Here is a 12,503-nt window from a genome sequence, read left to right as displayed (position 1 = left end):
TTACTTATGGATACTTATGTATCTAATAGCTCAAAGCCAACAAATTCCACAACAGAAATAAAAAAGTGAAGGTGATACAAATGGACACACAATATACTTTCGAAATGGCTCCAGTAAGCACCAACATATTCTCACACTTTCCTACCTCTCCCATCTTCCTGGCTATGTTCTCCTTCCTCCTGGTAATCCTATTTCATCTCCTGGGATGCTTCATTCCTTATATACTAACAAACAGTGCTTATTGTAAAGGAATTGAAAAACTTCAGTAAGTTTCTTAAATCCCCAAGCTACCAAGAACATTGACTCAATCTTGCATCCAAAAGAATTTTTCCATGCTTCTCTTCACTGGAGATAGAGGAAGACTAAGCCCATTTGTAGGATTATGAAAGAATATATAAATCCTCTCTTGTAAACAAAACTTCACTAACCAGTTTTGAATGCAAGGTATTCTTTGTATAGTTTATAGCCCCTTGGCACTGAAAGGAAAACCCTTGAGAATTCAATTTTATAGAGACTGTTACTCCACTTGGGGGTGAATACAAAGAATCTTAATGAGTGACCTACTGTATAAGAAGAGGGTAGCTCTTCATTTCTTTATTTTATTCTACCCAGTGCTATTGAAACTAAAAGTGTCTAAAAATGTTTTTGATATTTTTACATCATATTGATGCATACAATCTGTCTTGCCACCGTAGAAAATTTTTGCTTAGCAGCAACTACTGCTCTGAGGTACAAACATCCTCTGAATACACAAGTTTATTAACTTTCATAAAACCACTGCATTGCTGAATAGAAATTGGACAGTATAACTGAGACGATGCAACGCAGCAGGAGAAATAAAATGCCTAAAGGCTGATTTTTCTGATTATGTTTGAACTGTCAAGCCACAGGTTGTCTGTGTACAGAATCCATGCTGTTTCCCAGCAGAGTAGTAACGCAGCATACACGCATCAGCAATACTTCTTACTTGATGAACATTTATAAAACTAAATACTAATATATACCAGTTTTGAAAATACAGCTTATCAAAGCAATTAGAATGGAAGCACACAATAAAACAGAGCAGCTTAAAAAAAACATTGAAGACCAAAATGTAACTCAGTGGGGAAAAAAAACCCAAACGTTTTCCATAGTCATTCAAATATTTGCCTTAATAAACCATTTCTGTGTTTGGTAAATCAACGTGCAAACATGTTGATGCTTCACCTTTTCTTTAGCCAAATGTTTATTAGGCAAGTAACAGCAGATCTATGCCACAGATCGAAGAGAGATACTTGTGCAGCTTTCCCTTCTGGTTACCATAGTTTCAAATGAACTGTAGATTTCTAGAAAAAATACTTATGAGAAGGAATAAAAATATCACTGCTTAAACATGAAAACTGCAAAAAGAATCATTCTGATTAGTGTATGAATGACACTTAAGTGAACAGGTAAATGCTTAAGAAAGGAAGTTTTATTTGCAAGACTTGTCAGAGGCGCAGTAGTGAAGCTTGAGCAAGGACAGCGGGAGAAGGATAAAGGCAGCAAATGCAACCAGAGGGAAGAGAAATGTAAGCCCCAAAAAGTCACTCAGTAGCTATTCACCTCTCTCTCTTTTTCAAAAATTCCTAATTAAAATAAACCAGCACCAGCTCTGAACCAGGACATTAGGTTCCCAAGCCCCCATCATCGAGGAATACTTTCCAAACATATACCAGGGGGTGGAAAGGCATGAATCTTCATAGGAGTTTAAGATGACTTTAAGACCTGAAATAAAAAAGGCCCTTCCAATAAGAACACCACAATAGGTTGCCTGAGAGATTGCAGAAACTCCACCCTGAGACATTTCAAACTTCACTGGACAAATTCTTGGTGCTACAGGACAAGATTTAAGGAGAAGGTTGGACCAGACCTGCAGGGGGCCTTTCCCACCTATATAATTCTGTGACCAAGAACATAAATAGTTTTTTCATTGGGGCATCACTTCTAGGAAGCACCTACACATTCATAATGCAAAGCTTTATTTTATGTGGTGTTAAAAAGAAAGTATTTTGGATATAGTTGTTCAAACAGATACATAAGAAACCATTACAAAAACAGTCTATGGCTGCACACCAAGCTGGAACTTTCTTGTAAGAACAGAGAAAATATCCCATCCTAAAATAGTACAAAAAACCAAAATTTTATAAATTCTTACGTTATTAATCTTAAATTATTAATATAATAGTCTTTCTTTTTCAAATCCATTTAAATTGTTTTCTTTACCCTAAATCAAGATACAACAGTCCATATCAATTCTCTCTCCTGTTTCTCTGTTGCAAGCACAGTTCTGCCATATGATATGTAGACTGAAGCCACTAATTATTCTTGTTTTGATAAAAAAGGTCTTGATCAAGTCTTCCCTGTTTCCTCCCTTGGAAAAAACATCATAATTAATCAGTTCTCTGTTTCTAAAAACATCTGCAGTGAAATAGCCAGTGGTCAGGATGCACCACCATATTATACAAATTAAGTTAGTAGGCCACTATATCCATAATTACAAAAAGCATCTTATTCCAGGACTCATGTCAGATAAAGTAACCTGCGAATTAAAATTAGACATCTCAAAATCACATATGAACTACAAAGCCATGTTCTTGATATTTAGTATTTGGTGGGGGGGAGGGGGTGTTGTAACTTTAGTATATATATTTTCAATTGCTCACAGCAAAATAATAAAAATAACACACCAAAAACTACAAATCTTAATTATTCACACCCCTACTCCCTACAAATCTTCCTTATAATGAACTCTCCCTGCTGGAAGATTACACTCTGGAAAAAAAAAATCAGCCAATTATATTACTCGCTTATTATCTGCTTACTAAGACTCAATATGGTCCAGATTTCCAGAGTTGACCTTTCTTAAGGGATGAACTGGGAGTTTTACCTAAAGCAATAACAGGTGAAAGACTAAAAAAGCCTTAGATTGAACAGCTTATTTTCATTTGTAAACAAAGTAAGTCAATTTTTTTCCCAGACATGATGCTGCAGGGAAGGTCTTAGAACTTAGGCTGAAATCCTATATTAAGTAAAAAACTGCAATTCAGCCATAATGAAGAACTGTAACACTACCTCCAAATCAAAAATATCCATCTCTTTCCAGGCAGATCACATGCATTAAGCAACAGGAAAATAACTGCACTGAGTCCTCTGTGCTATGTGCCCACATGTGCTACACCACACACCTCCCCAGGGAGCAGCAGAGCAGTGTCCAGCACACGGGGTCTGTCCCTGCCGGGACTGGGGCACCACTGCAGAAGGGACAAACCTGGGGAACCTGCAGGTCTGGGCAGGTGTGTCCTGCACATCACCCAAAGCTCTCTCACTCACAGGTCAGAAATACTGAGCAGCATTTCACCAAACCTTGGCAGCAACTCGAAGCCAATTTTGGAATGCAATCCCAGCTAAATAAAACATGCATACCTAAGGTTTGTTGTTACTTTTTAAAGCGATCGGTAGTTTCGGAAATGTTTTGTGTTCTATGAAATGTCAGTATATTCGATTTCATTATTTTGTTAATAGAAAACAACCCTGAGATTTGGAATCCAGCTACAATTCTTACCAGTCTAGAGCACTGCAGAGATACCCATTACATGGCAACAGGTACCTCTTTCAAAATACAAGCAGAGGTCATCAGCTTGCTCTAGCAACACCTGAACAATGGGAACAGATGGAAAAATACTCTCCTCTTGAGAGCTTCACAGAAGTGCTACCAAGAAACTACTGCAAAAACCAAACTGACTTCTAATGTCACACATATTCCCTTGCACCAATCCAATGACAAACCTTTACTGGAAAAAAAAAAAATGCATAAAGTCAAATGCATAAAAAGGTTGTGTAAGGGCAGGACTAATAAGTCATCATATGCAGAGCCATAAAAAAATAAACCATTCACCTACCTACAAAAAAAAAAAAAAAAAGAAAAAAACCAAAGAAACCAACAAACACACGTGCTCAGATACTTTTTTTGGGTAGGTATTGTGATTAACTTCTCAATCACAGATCACAATCTACCCTGCCATATATGCCAATCTTCTTACATCTACTCACTCTTCTGATCATATTCTTTTGCAAAGATAAGTCCTCCAAAGGGGGAAATCACAGCTAGCTACACAATCCAAAAATGTACAATACAGACAAAAATAAAGTAAATACCTGGACAGAGCAGTTATCTGACAGTTAACTTCATTTCCCTCTGAAGCCACAATAAGACAAGAAGCAGCTGCATACAAATGTAGTCCTACATATCCTTCATTTCTGACTCAAATTGGCATAAAGAAGTCCAAAACCAGACTGTGCCTGTGCTCCTCCATGCAAGTTTGTAGCCAGTAAAGGCTAAAAAACTAACTGCCACATAAAAGCCAAGGGGGTACCATGGGGGATCAAATTTTCCCACATTCCTATCTCCAAAAATGGGTGCCAGATCTGAGAAAATGTTTGAGATATGAAACATCTTTCTCTTCTTCTCTACCCAAAATCTCATGAGATCTCATATCTATCATACAATCTATGAGATTGTAACAGTGCAACACTTGGAAATACAAAGATACTAAAAACTGATAAAGCATTCTGTGAAATAATGCAATGGCATAATATACCATATTTAGGATTCTGGTCTAGTCTTAGTGATCCCACTCACCAAACTGAGGATGAAGAAAAAAGAACACAGATTATGTGCTGATACCTGAGCAGTGAAACATCTCGAGACAGAAGCCAGTCAGGTAACAGCCCCTCAAGCTTCCCAACTTCAACAAGTCAGCACTAGCCCTACTGTGATGAGCTACATGAGGGTCACCTTCAGAGGGTTCCCTTACTTTGTACTTATACCCCAAAAAAAAAAAATCCAACTTTACCAGATTTTTATAAACTGCAAGATACCTAAAGAAAATAACTTCTAGTTAAAACAACATACAATTAAAACTACACTTTTAATCTCCAACTCTCAGAACATAAGTTTTCACTGTAACACTCTTAAATAAATACCTGACCTTCTCAAAAGTTACATCAGATTTCAAAGCTTGCCCTTAAATCACAAAGATACAGAATTATTTGAAGGCAGACTTTTTTTCTAATATAAAAAGCCAACTGAAGTCACTGGACTGATGTTCCACCCCGAAAGCTGTTCGGTGAAGGGTGGAGGTTTCTAACTGGCTCGCTCCCCCAGCAGTGCTGGAGCAGGCCCTGATGCCAGCCCAGGAGCTGCAGTGTCACAGCTCTGCCCCGCAGACGCTCCCGCGGGGCTCCCCCGGCCCCGCCGCCGGGGCGCCCCCTGGGGACCGGGGGCGGCCGCTGCACCCGCACCCTGTCCCTGCCCGCGCCCGTCCTGCGGGAACCGCTCCAGCGCCTTCACCCGGACCTTGAACCGCCTGAGGCCCCGTTCGGCTCCACCTCTGCGCGAACTCAACGGGACAGAAGGGGCAGCAGGCAGAAGGAGGCCCAGAGCAGCCCACACCGCAGGACTGCCTGTGCCAGTGACAGAAGAGCACTGGGACCGTGAAGAACTCCCATTTTTACTTATCCTTGGAGTTTAAAAGGGGAGTTTATCTAAAATACTGGATGGCGTTCAATCTAATCCAGGGCAATAAGCTTGTATGTCACCATTTAAGCCTTTGTGATGCTGTGTACAAGCTTTGTGTTTTCCAACCTAAAACTCCAGTTCCCTGCTCACCTCAGTTTCCCAAGGATTAAGTTATCACTCCATTCTCTCTTCCTCTTTGTCAATGATCCTCATATAAGGAAGATGAAGTTTTCAGAATGTGAATGTATTAAGTGATACTGAGAAAGTGAGCAGACCTTCAAGAGTATTAAACTGGTATGTTGATGGCTGCCATCAATCACTTCTTTCCATGACAAAACAAGTACTGAAGCAGATGAAGCTCTTGGAAATTCTCACATTGGTGACAGAGACACAATCGACAACACACTCCTCTTTCCAGTATGTTTTCTTAATTACACACATTTCAAAAAAAAAAAAAAAGGCAAACAAACAACACCCACCACCAAAACCGAACTGAACCATTTTGGAAATTCACACCTACAATATTCTTATAAGTTTTCCAACTAATTAGAGATGAAATGGCCACACTGTAGGCAGAGTTCTGTGACAAAACACAGCATTCCAGTAACACAACCAAGAAGCACAATAACCAGTAGAAATATCTGCTTACTTTTGGGGATTCATCCGGTGAAAATAAGCAACAAAAGTATTTCAGGTTTCTGTAAAAGATCCAACCTGTTTCTGCTGGCTCATAAATTTCAGAAAACCTAATCTCTCCTATACTATTTGCCTGCAGCAAAACAACTGAGACAGTAACACAACAAATGAACATGACAAAAGAGGACTCTCGAATCAGTCTAAATCTGAACCATAAGTGACAAAAAGCAATCTAATTTTAAAAAGTTCATAAAGCTCTGATGTACCAACATCATTTCATGACTTAACCAAGTCTAACACAGTTGCTCCCACCACCAGGAGCACGAACTTTCAAGTGGTTTGTTGCCTGCAGCTATTTTCTACAGGAGACTGTAATAGCATGTAATATTCAAGAGAGGCTGTCTACATTACTTTTTTAAAAGAATTCAGTTGTTGTTGATAAGTTACACTGAAACAAAATAAAACTAGAGTATTTAACTGACAATTCTATTTACAATCCTTCCAAGTGGATATTATTCCATTCTGCACATTTAGAGACTTGAACACATAAAGCTGGAATGTGATATATTTATGGAATTTGAGTTAGATTAACAGCCAGCTAATTGAATACTCCTATTCTAAAAATGGAGTGCTATTCAAGTAATATAATGCATTTTTAAAATAAGTATTTTAATAATCTATGAACCTACCAATTTTTTGTCATTTCACAGAAACCAATTTTTTAAAATATCACAGACTCCTTGATTTGAACCAACTCACTGAAACCAATTTCAGCTTTCAGTTGCAAACATCAAGACAATATTTAAAGAGGAGCACCGGACATGAATTTTAATTGAACTTCAAAAATACAAATTCAACAAACCCTTATACTGCTCATTGACTTTATTCAGTAGTATCTTCCTGAAATGGTAAACACATGAAAAAGGTCCAAAACCATAACTCTGGCCCAAGTACATATCATGGGAGTTATGCAAGTGCTAGGAAGTATCACAGGAAAATTAAAGTCTCTCTAAGTTCCATGGCTAGGTTTGTATATTTGTTTATTTGAATTAAATTAATAAAATACCCAACCTTAAGTTTACCACAGTTAACTTAATACAAACAACAGCAACAGAAATTCAGGTGTTTGTCTCAGGTTGCACAAAGGCCACCTGTAGAAAACACTGTAAAATGTCACTGGTTTTGCCAAGAAGGACCAACATGAGCCTCATCAGTTAACGGAAAAAAGATCTATCTGGTAGAGATGGGATTCAATTGATATTTTTCTCCTTTGTACAACTTAGAAGCTTTCTTAGTCTTTGTTTAATTAATCATAACAGCGTGAGGATTCCACCTCATTCAGCTCCAACTCTTTCAGCAGCCAAAAGATGCAGGTTTATGCTAAGAGCACGGCAGCTGCCTTCCCACACCATGTTTTATTTAGTAATGAAACTGTTATCATGGCTATAAGGAAAAGAATCTGTGTTACCCACTAAAGGAGCCCCCATAGCAAATCTGTGGTACTGTGAGTCTGTGACTGATCACCACCAAGATTTATCCACAAAATTATGAGTTGGGGATAATGAGCAAGTGATACCAAGATGGCAGAGATTAATGACTGTCAATTGCACAATCACTCCTGGTATTTATTTACCTGCACATAACCAGCCGGCTGCACACGGGTATTTAGCAAGTCTTAGGACGGTTCAATACCAGATAAACACTCTGGGAATCATAGAATCAACCGGGTTGGAAAAGACCTCCAAGCTCATCAAGTCCAACCCTTGATCCAACACTGCTGTGGTTACTTGACCATGGCACTAAGTGCCACATCCAGTCTCATCTTAAAAACCTCCAGGGACGGTGAATCCACCACCTCCCTGGGCAGCCCATATATATATATATAAATAACATAGATAACCGTTTCAACGAAAAGAGAATAAGGGGGGAAAGTTGCTTGAAATGGCCACGACTACAAACGAGAAAGAAGCGATCAATCACAAATCGAGACCGAACCGCCAAGAGTTAACAGCGAGACCTATGCCTGGAGAACACCTCGCTACAGGAAACCCTAGGAACTCTCGTTCCTGGTCATTTAAAACAGGATTCAACAAAACTCCCGGAGAGCACGAAAGCGGCCGTACAACGTCTTCGAGGGAAGCGATCCAAAAGGCGTTTTCCTGCCGTTCCCTTCCAGCAGCCCCGGGCCGCGGCCACGCGGGACGCGGAGCGGGGGCAGCGGCGGCGGGAGCGGCGCGGGGGGGCCCGGCCCGGAGGAAGCGGCCCCTCCCGGCGGGCCGCGGCCAATGGGCGGCGGGCGCGGCCCGAGGGCGGCGGGCACAGCGCGCACAGCGGAGCGGAGCAGGCCCGGCGGGGCCGCCGTGACGCACTTCGGCAGCCGCCCGCCCGCCCGCCCCGGCCCCGCCGCGCCCGCCCGGGCGGCGGCCCCGCGGGCACGGGCAAAACGCGGGGTCGCCCCGCCGGGTGAGGCGCCTCGGGAGACCAGACACGCCGGGGTGTGGCCCCGGGGAGCGCACGGGAAGGGGCAGACAAAAAGTAATTAAAAAACAAACAAACAAACAAAACAACAAAACAAAACCAAAACCCGACCAAAAAAAACCCCCACCAGCCCAGTAACCAGAGCACCGGACTCGCCGGTGAAGGAAACTTTGTATTAGCTCCGAACGCCGCATCCTGTGGGAGGATAACAGCAGCGAGAGCCGAGCCGGGGCACTACAATAAATAAATAAAAGGAGCGAAAGAGGGGCCTGAGCGCCTCCGCGCCCGCTCTCCGGGGGAGGAATAAAAAAATAATAAAAAATGAGGTCGGTGGGTCCCGGATTTCCACGGGACGGACGGATTATACAACGTTACCAGGACAGAGGAAGGCATGGAGGCAGAGCGGTGCGGGCCCCCAAAGCCAGCACGCCCAGCGCCAGGGATGCGCCGGGGCAGGGCGAGGAATTCCCGAAAAACAAGGCCTCCCAGCCCAGGCATCTGCGGCCGCTCGCTCCCCTGTCCCTCCGTCCCTCGCCGCAGAAACAACTATATATCTATTTTTAATCAATGTAGAAAAAATAAGCGCCCAGAAAAGAAAAACACCAGGAAAGCTCTCGCCTCCTACCTGGGCAGGGTTCAGCTCAGTTCAGTGCGTGCCGAGGAGGAGGGGGCAGAGGAACACTATCTAAAACAAAAGTGGCGCCAAAACCCCCCAGTAAGAAGCATTCTCTCCTTCCTCCTCCTCCTCCTCCCCCCCTCCCCCTCCGGGGCCGGCGAGAGCCCAGCGGGGTTCCAGCAACACGCGGCTCCCAGCATCGGGCATCCCAGGCACAAGTTGGCAAGAGCCCTTTCTTTACAAAAAAAAAAAAATAAAGGAAGCCGAACGGAAACTGCCACAACTCTTCCTCTTCGCGGGCAGCCGCCGAGGAGCTCGGCCAAAGTCACTCGGAGGGGAAAACTCGCCCCACAAAGGCCTTCCCCGAGCTGGGCGCCGGGGCAGGAGGGGGGGGCAGCGAAGGGAGGCGGGGGGGGGGGAAGGCAGGTCAGTCCCCATGTCCTCACTCGGGCCGAGGGAGCCCCGGTCCCGCCAGCCCAGGCACGGGGAAGGGCGGCCGGAGTTGCCCCAGCTCGGGGGAGAGAGATGGAACAGAGAAACCCCCATCCCTCGGCACTTCCCTACGCGGGGAAGCCGGCGGGAGCGGGCTGGCAGGAAGAACTCGAGTGCTGGGCAGCGGGGAGCCGGGCGAAGGGAGCCGGGCGAGCGCTGTCAGGGGTGCGAGCCCCCTCTCCGCGGCCTCCCCCGGCACTCGCCCCCGGGGCAGCGGCAGCCGCCCCACCATTTTCTGAGCGCGGCCCAGCGCTCTCCGCCGAGCGCGGCCGCCCCGACCCCCGTCCCCTCGCTGCCCCCCCCCGGTCGGCCCGGCCCGGCTCGGCTCTCCCACACACACACCCCACGCACACAATGCCCGAGTCCTCCATCTTGCCGGCAGCCCCTGCTCGGCTCGGCAGAAGGGGGAGGAGGAGGAGGAGAAGGCGGTTCTCCATTTTAGCTCGCCGAGCGCCGGGCCCGGCCTGCCCGCGGCCGGCTCTTGGGAGCAGGAAGGGGGCCCCGGGCGGGCAGTGGGGGCCGCTTTCGGCGCCCTCTCGCTCTCCCGGCCGCGCTCCGCTCGCCTCCCCCCTCCCCGCCGCGGCGCGCCGGGAACGGGGGGTGGGGAAGCGAGGGGCTGGAGTGTTTTCGCGGCTCGGCCCCGCCGTCCTCCATCTTGGCTGCGCGCAGTCCCCGCGGCCAGCCGGCCTGGCGCCCCGCACGGGCCCGGGCGCCGCGGGGCCCGGCCCGGCCTCTCCCCGCCGCCGCGCACCGCGATCCCGAGTGCCCCCGCCAAACTTCCAGAAGCTTCGCCGCCATTTTCTAACTTACCTTGCCCAGTGTCGGCGTAGGCAGCGAGGAAGGCCCCGGCTCGCGGCTCCGCTCCCGTGTGCCCGGCGCGGCTCGCCCGGCTGCGCGCCCGTGCCGGCCAGTGGCGGGCTGTGGGCGCGGAGGGGCCGCGGGGCGCGGGCGGGTTGGGGTTATTTAATTTGGCGGCGGCGCTGGGGATTGTTTGGGGTGTTCGCTGCTCGGCGGCTCGCGGGCGAATGGAGGGCGCAGGCGCCACCTGGCGGCCGCGCGCCGTGGCCCGCTCTCCTGGGCCTGGGGCGACACCTGCCGGCCGCGCGCGGCGCCACCGCGCAGAGCCGGGTAAACAAGGTGCGGCGCATGCGCGAGGCCGCGCGCGGGGCGGGAGCCGCGGCCGCTCCGGGGCGGGATCGCCAGCGGGACCGGGATCGGGGTGGGATTGCGTTGGATTGGATTGGGATCGGGACCCAAACACCGCACGGCCTAAAAAGGAGCGAGCGCTGGGACGCGGGGGGAGCCGGCGGGACGCGCCCGGCCGCACGCAGGCCCGCGGCGCTCGCTGCACTGGAGTGATTGGAAATGGTTGTGGGGCCGAGGCGAAGTTGGGCCGCTCCAAAGGGATCCATCGGCCCCTCGCTCCCGGCCGAGCACAACGGCCCGCGCTGCGCCGGCCCCGCGGCTCCCCCCAGGAAGCACGGTCGTGTGCGATGGAGCCCGTGGCTCGGGAGATAAACGCGGGGTTGCCCACAGGGATACAGGGTCCTTATCTCGGGAGCTGCAGGACACGCAGCGGTGTCTGCCGGCACCGGGGGCAGCCTCTGTGTCTCCTGAAACCTGTTCTTTCTTTGCCCGTCACCAAGTGTGTTCCCGGTTTTTAAATGAGCATTTGCTCCTGGGCTCTGGCTGCGATTCCTTCTTTTCCCAGCATGAAGATTCACAGGAACCTGAAACAGTCCATGTAAGCAGCACAGAATTCTTAAAGTAACCAGATATACAGTTTGTGACACACGTTTTTTTCACTGTATTGTGTAATGCTAAGCACATTACTCATGCTGAATAGTTGCACGTAAGCTTATATTTAGATCAGTCAGCACAATAATAGTTTTGTCCTGGTAATTAGTCTCTAATCACCCTCTTGTGTTTATCTGCTTTTAATTTTGGGGAGAGCGTTAGCATAACTAAGCACGCACTGAGCCGAGTTACTCTGCTCACCTGCCTAACAAAGGCAGGATACTCAGAGAAGAGTGTCCACCGGTTCCAGTCTTTCCAAAACTAAGATGAGGCATCCGCAGAGCAAATAACGCTTACAATGGCAACTGTGATCAGATAAGGAGTGTTTAAAATTTTTTAAAAAACCAGAATAATATAAGTTGATGTCACCTATGAATTTAGATACAATGTGTCAGTTTGTACTTGAGATAAGCCTACAAAAATGAATTATATTATATAGCTTTTCAGAATGTTTTTGTCCCTCCTGTCAAAGTTGTGGGGGGAAAAAAAATAAAAATAAAATAAAAAAAAAAAAAAAAGGCAGAAAGGTTCCCGTATAAGAACACTTTAAAATAGTATCCTGAATGCCTAGTCACACAACTATGTTCTTGGTTTCAGTTACAGCTGCAGGTGCTTATGATGATCTTTAATATGTATCTGATAATGTCTGTCTGGAAAGTATAGAAGAATTTTGAATTAAAAAAAAGCCACCAAACACACCAAACCTCAAGTAAGCTTTAAACATGACATATACAGTTACAAAATGACACTTAGAAATAGATGGAAAGCAACTGGATCCATTTGTGCCTTCCTCCTACAAAGTCAGCTTCTGACAGCTGCCAGATAGACAACTTTTCCATGAAAATAAACTACAACATTTTGTCTGCACACAGAATTCCAGTAATGAGTCTCCTGCCTCAGATACAAGAGGGCCAACTCATGTTACAACTTCAATCCAAAGCTTTG

At 46.5% G+C, this 12,503-nt stretch overlaps 1 protein-coding gene across 4 annotated transcripts in view; it reads right to left on the bottom strand.

Annotated features, from left to right (window-relative positions):
• The window catches only part of STAG2 (stromal antigen 2), a 71,904-nt gene extending 61,206 nt beyond the window's left edge, over nucleotides 1-10,698 (bottom strand). Inside the window, exon 1 of one of the 4 annotated variants that reach the window (XM_032701784.1) lies at nucleotides 10,572-10,698. The gene's annotated coding sequence lies outside the window, so the exon portion shown is untranslated. Of the gene's footprint in view, nucleotides 1-9,278; nucleotides 9,456-10,571 lie in introns of those variants that run through there. The other 3 variants (XM_032701785.1, XM_032701786.1, XM_032701783.1) reach the window with 3 other exon arrangements.
• Between the last annotated feature and the right edge of the window lie 1,805 nt (nucleotides 10,699-12,503).

Source organism: Chiroxiphia lanceolata, chromosome 14, assembly GCF_009829145.1.
Source record: "Chiroxiphia lanceolata isolate bChiLan1 chromosome 14, bChiLan1.pri, whole genome shotgun sequence".
Taxonomy (NCBI): Eukaryota; Metazoa; Chordata; class Aves; order Passeriformes; family Pipridae; genus Chiroxiphia; species Chiroxiphia lanceolata.
Note: the sequence above shows the minus strand (reverse complement) of the source record. Positions and strands in the feature narration are given on the sequence as shown.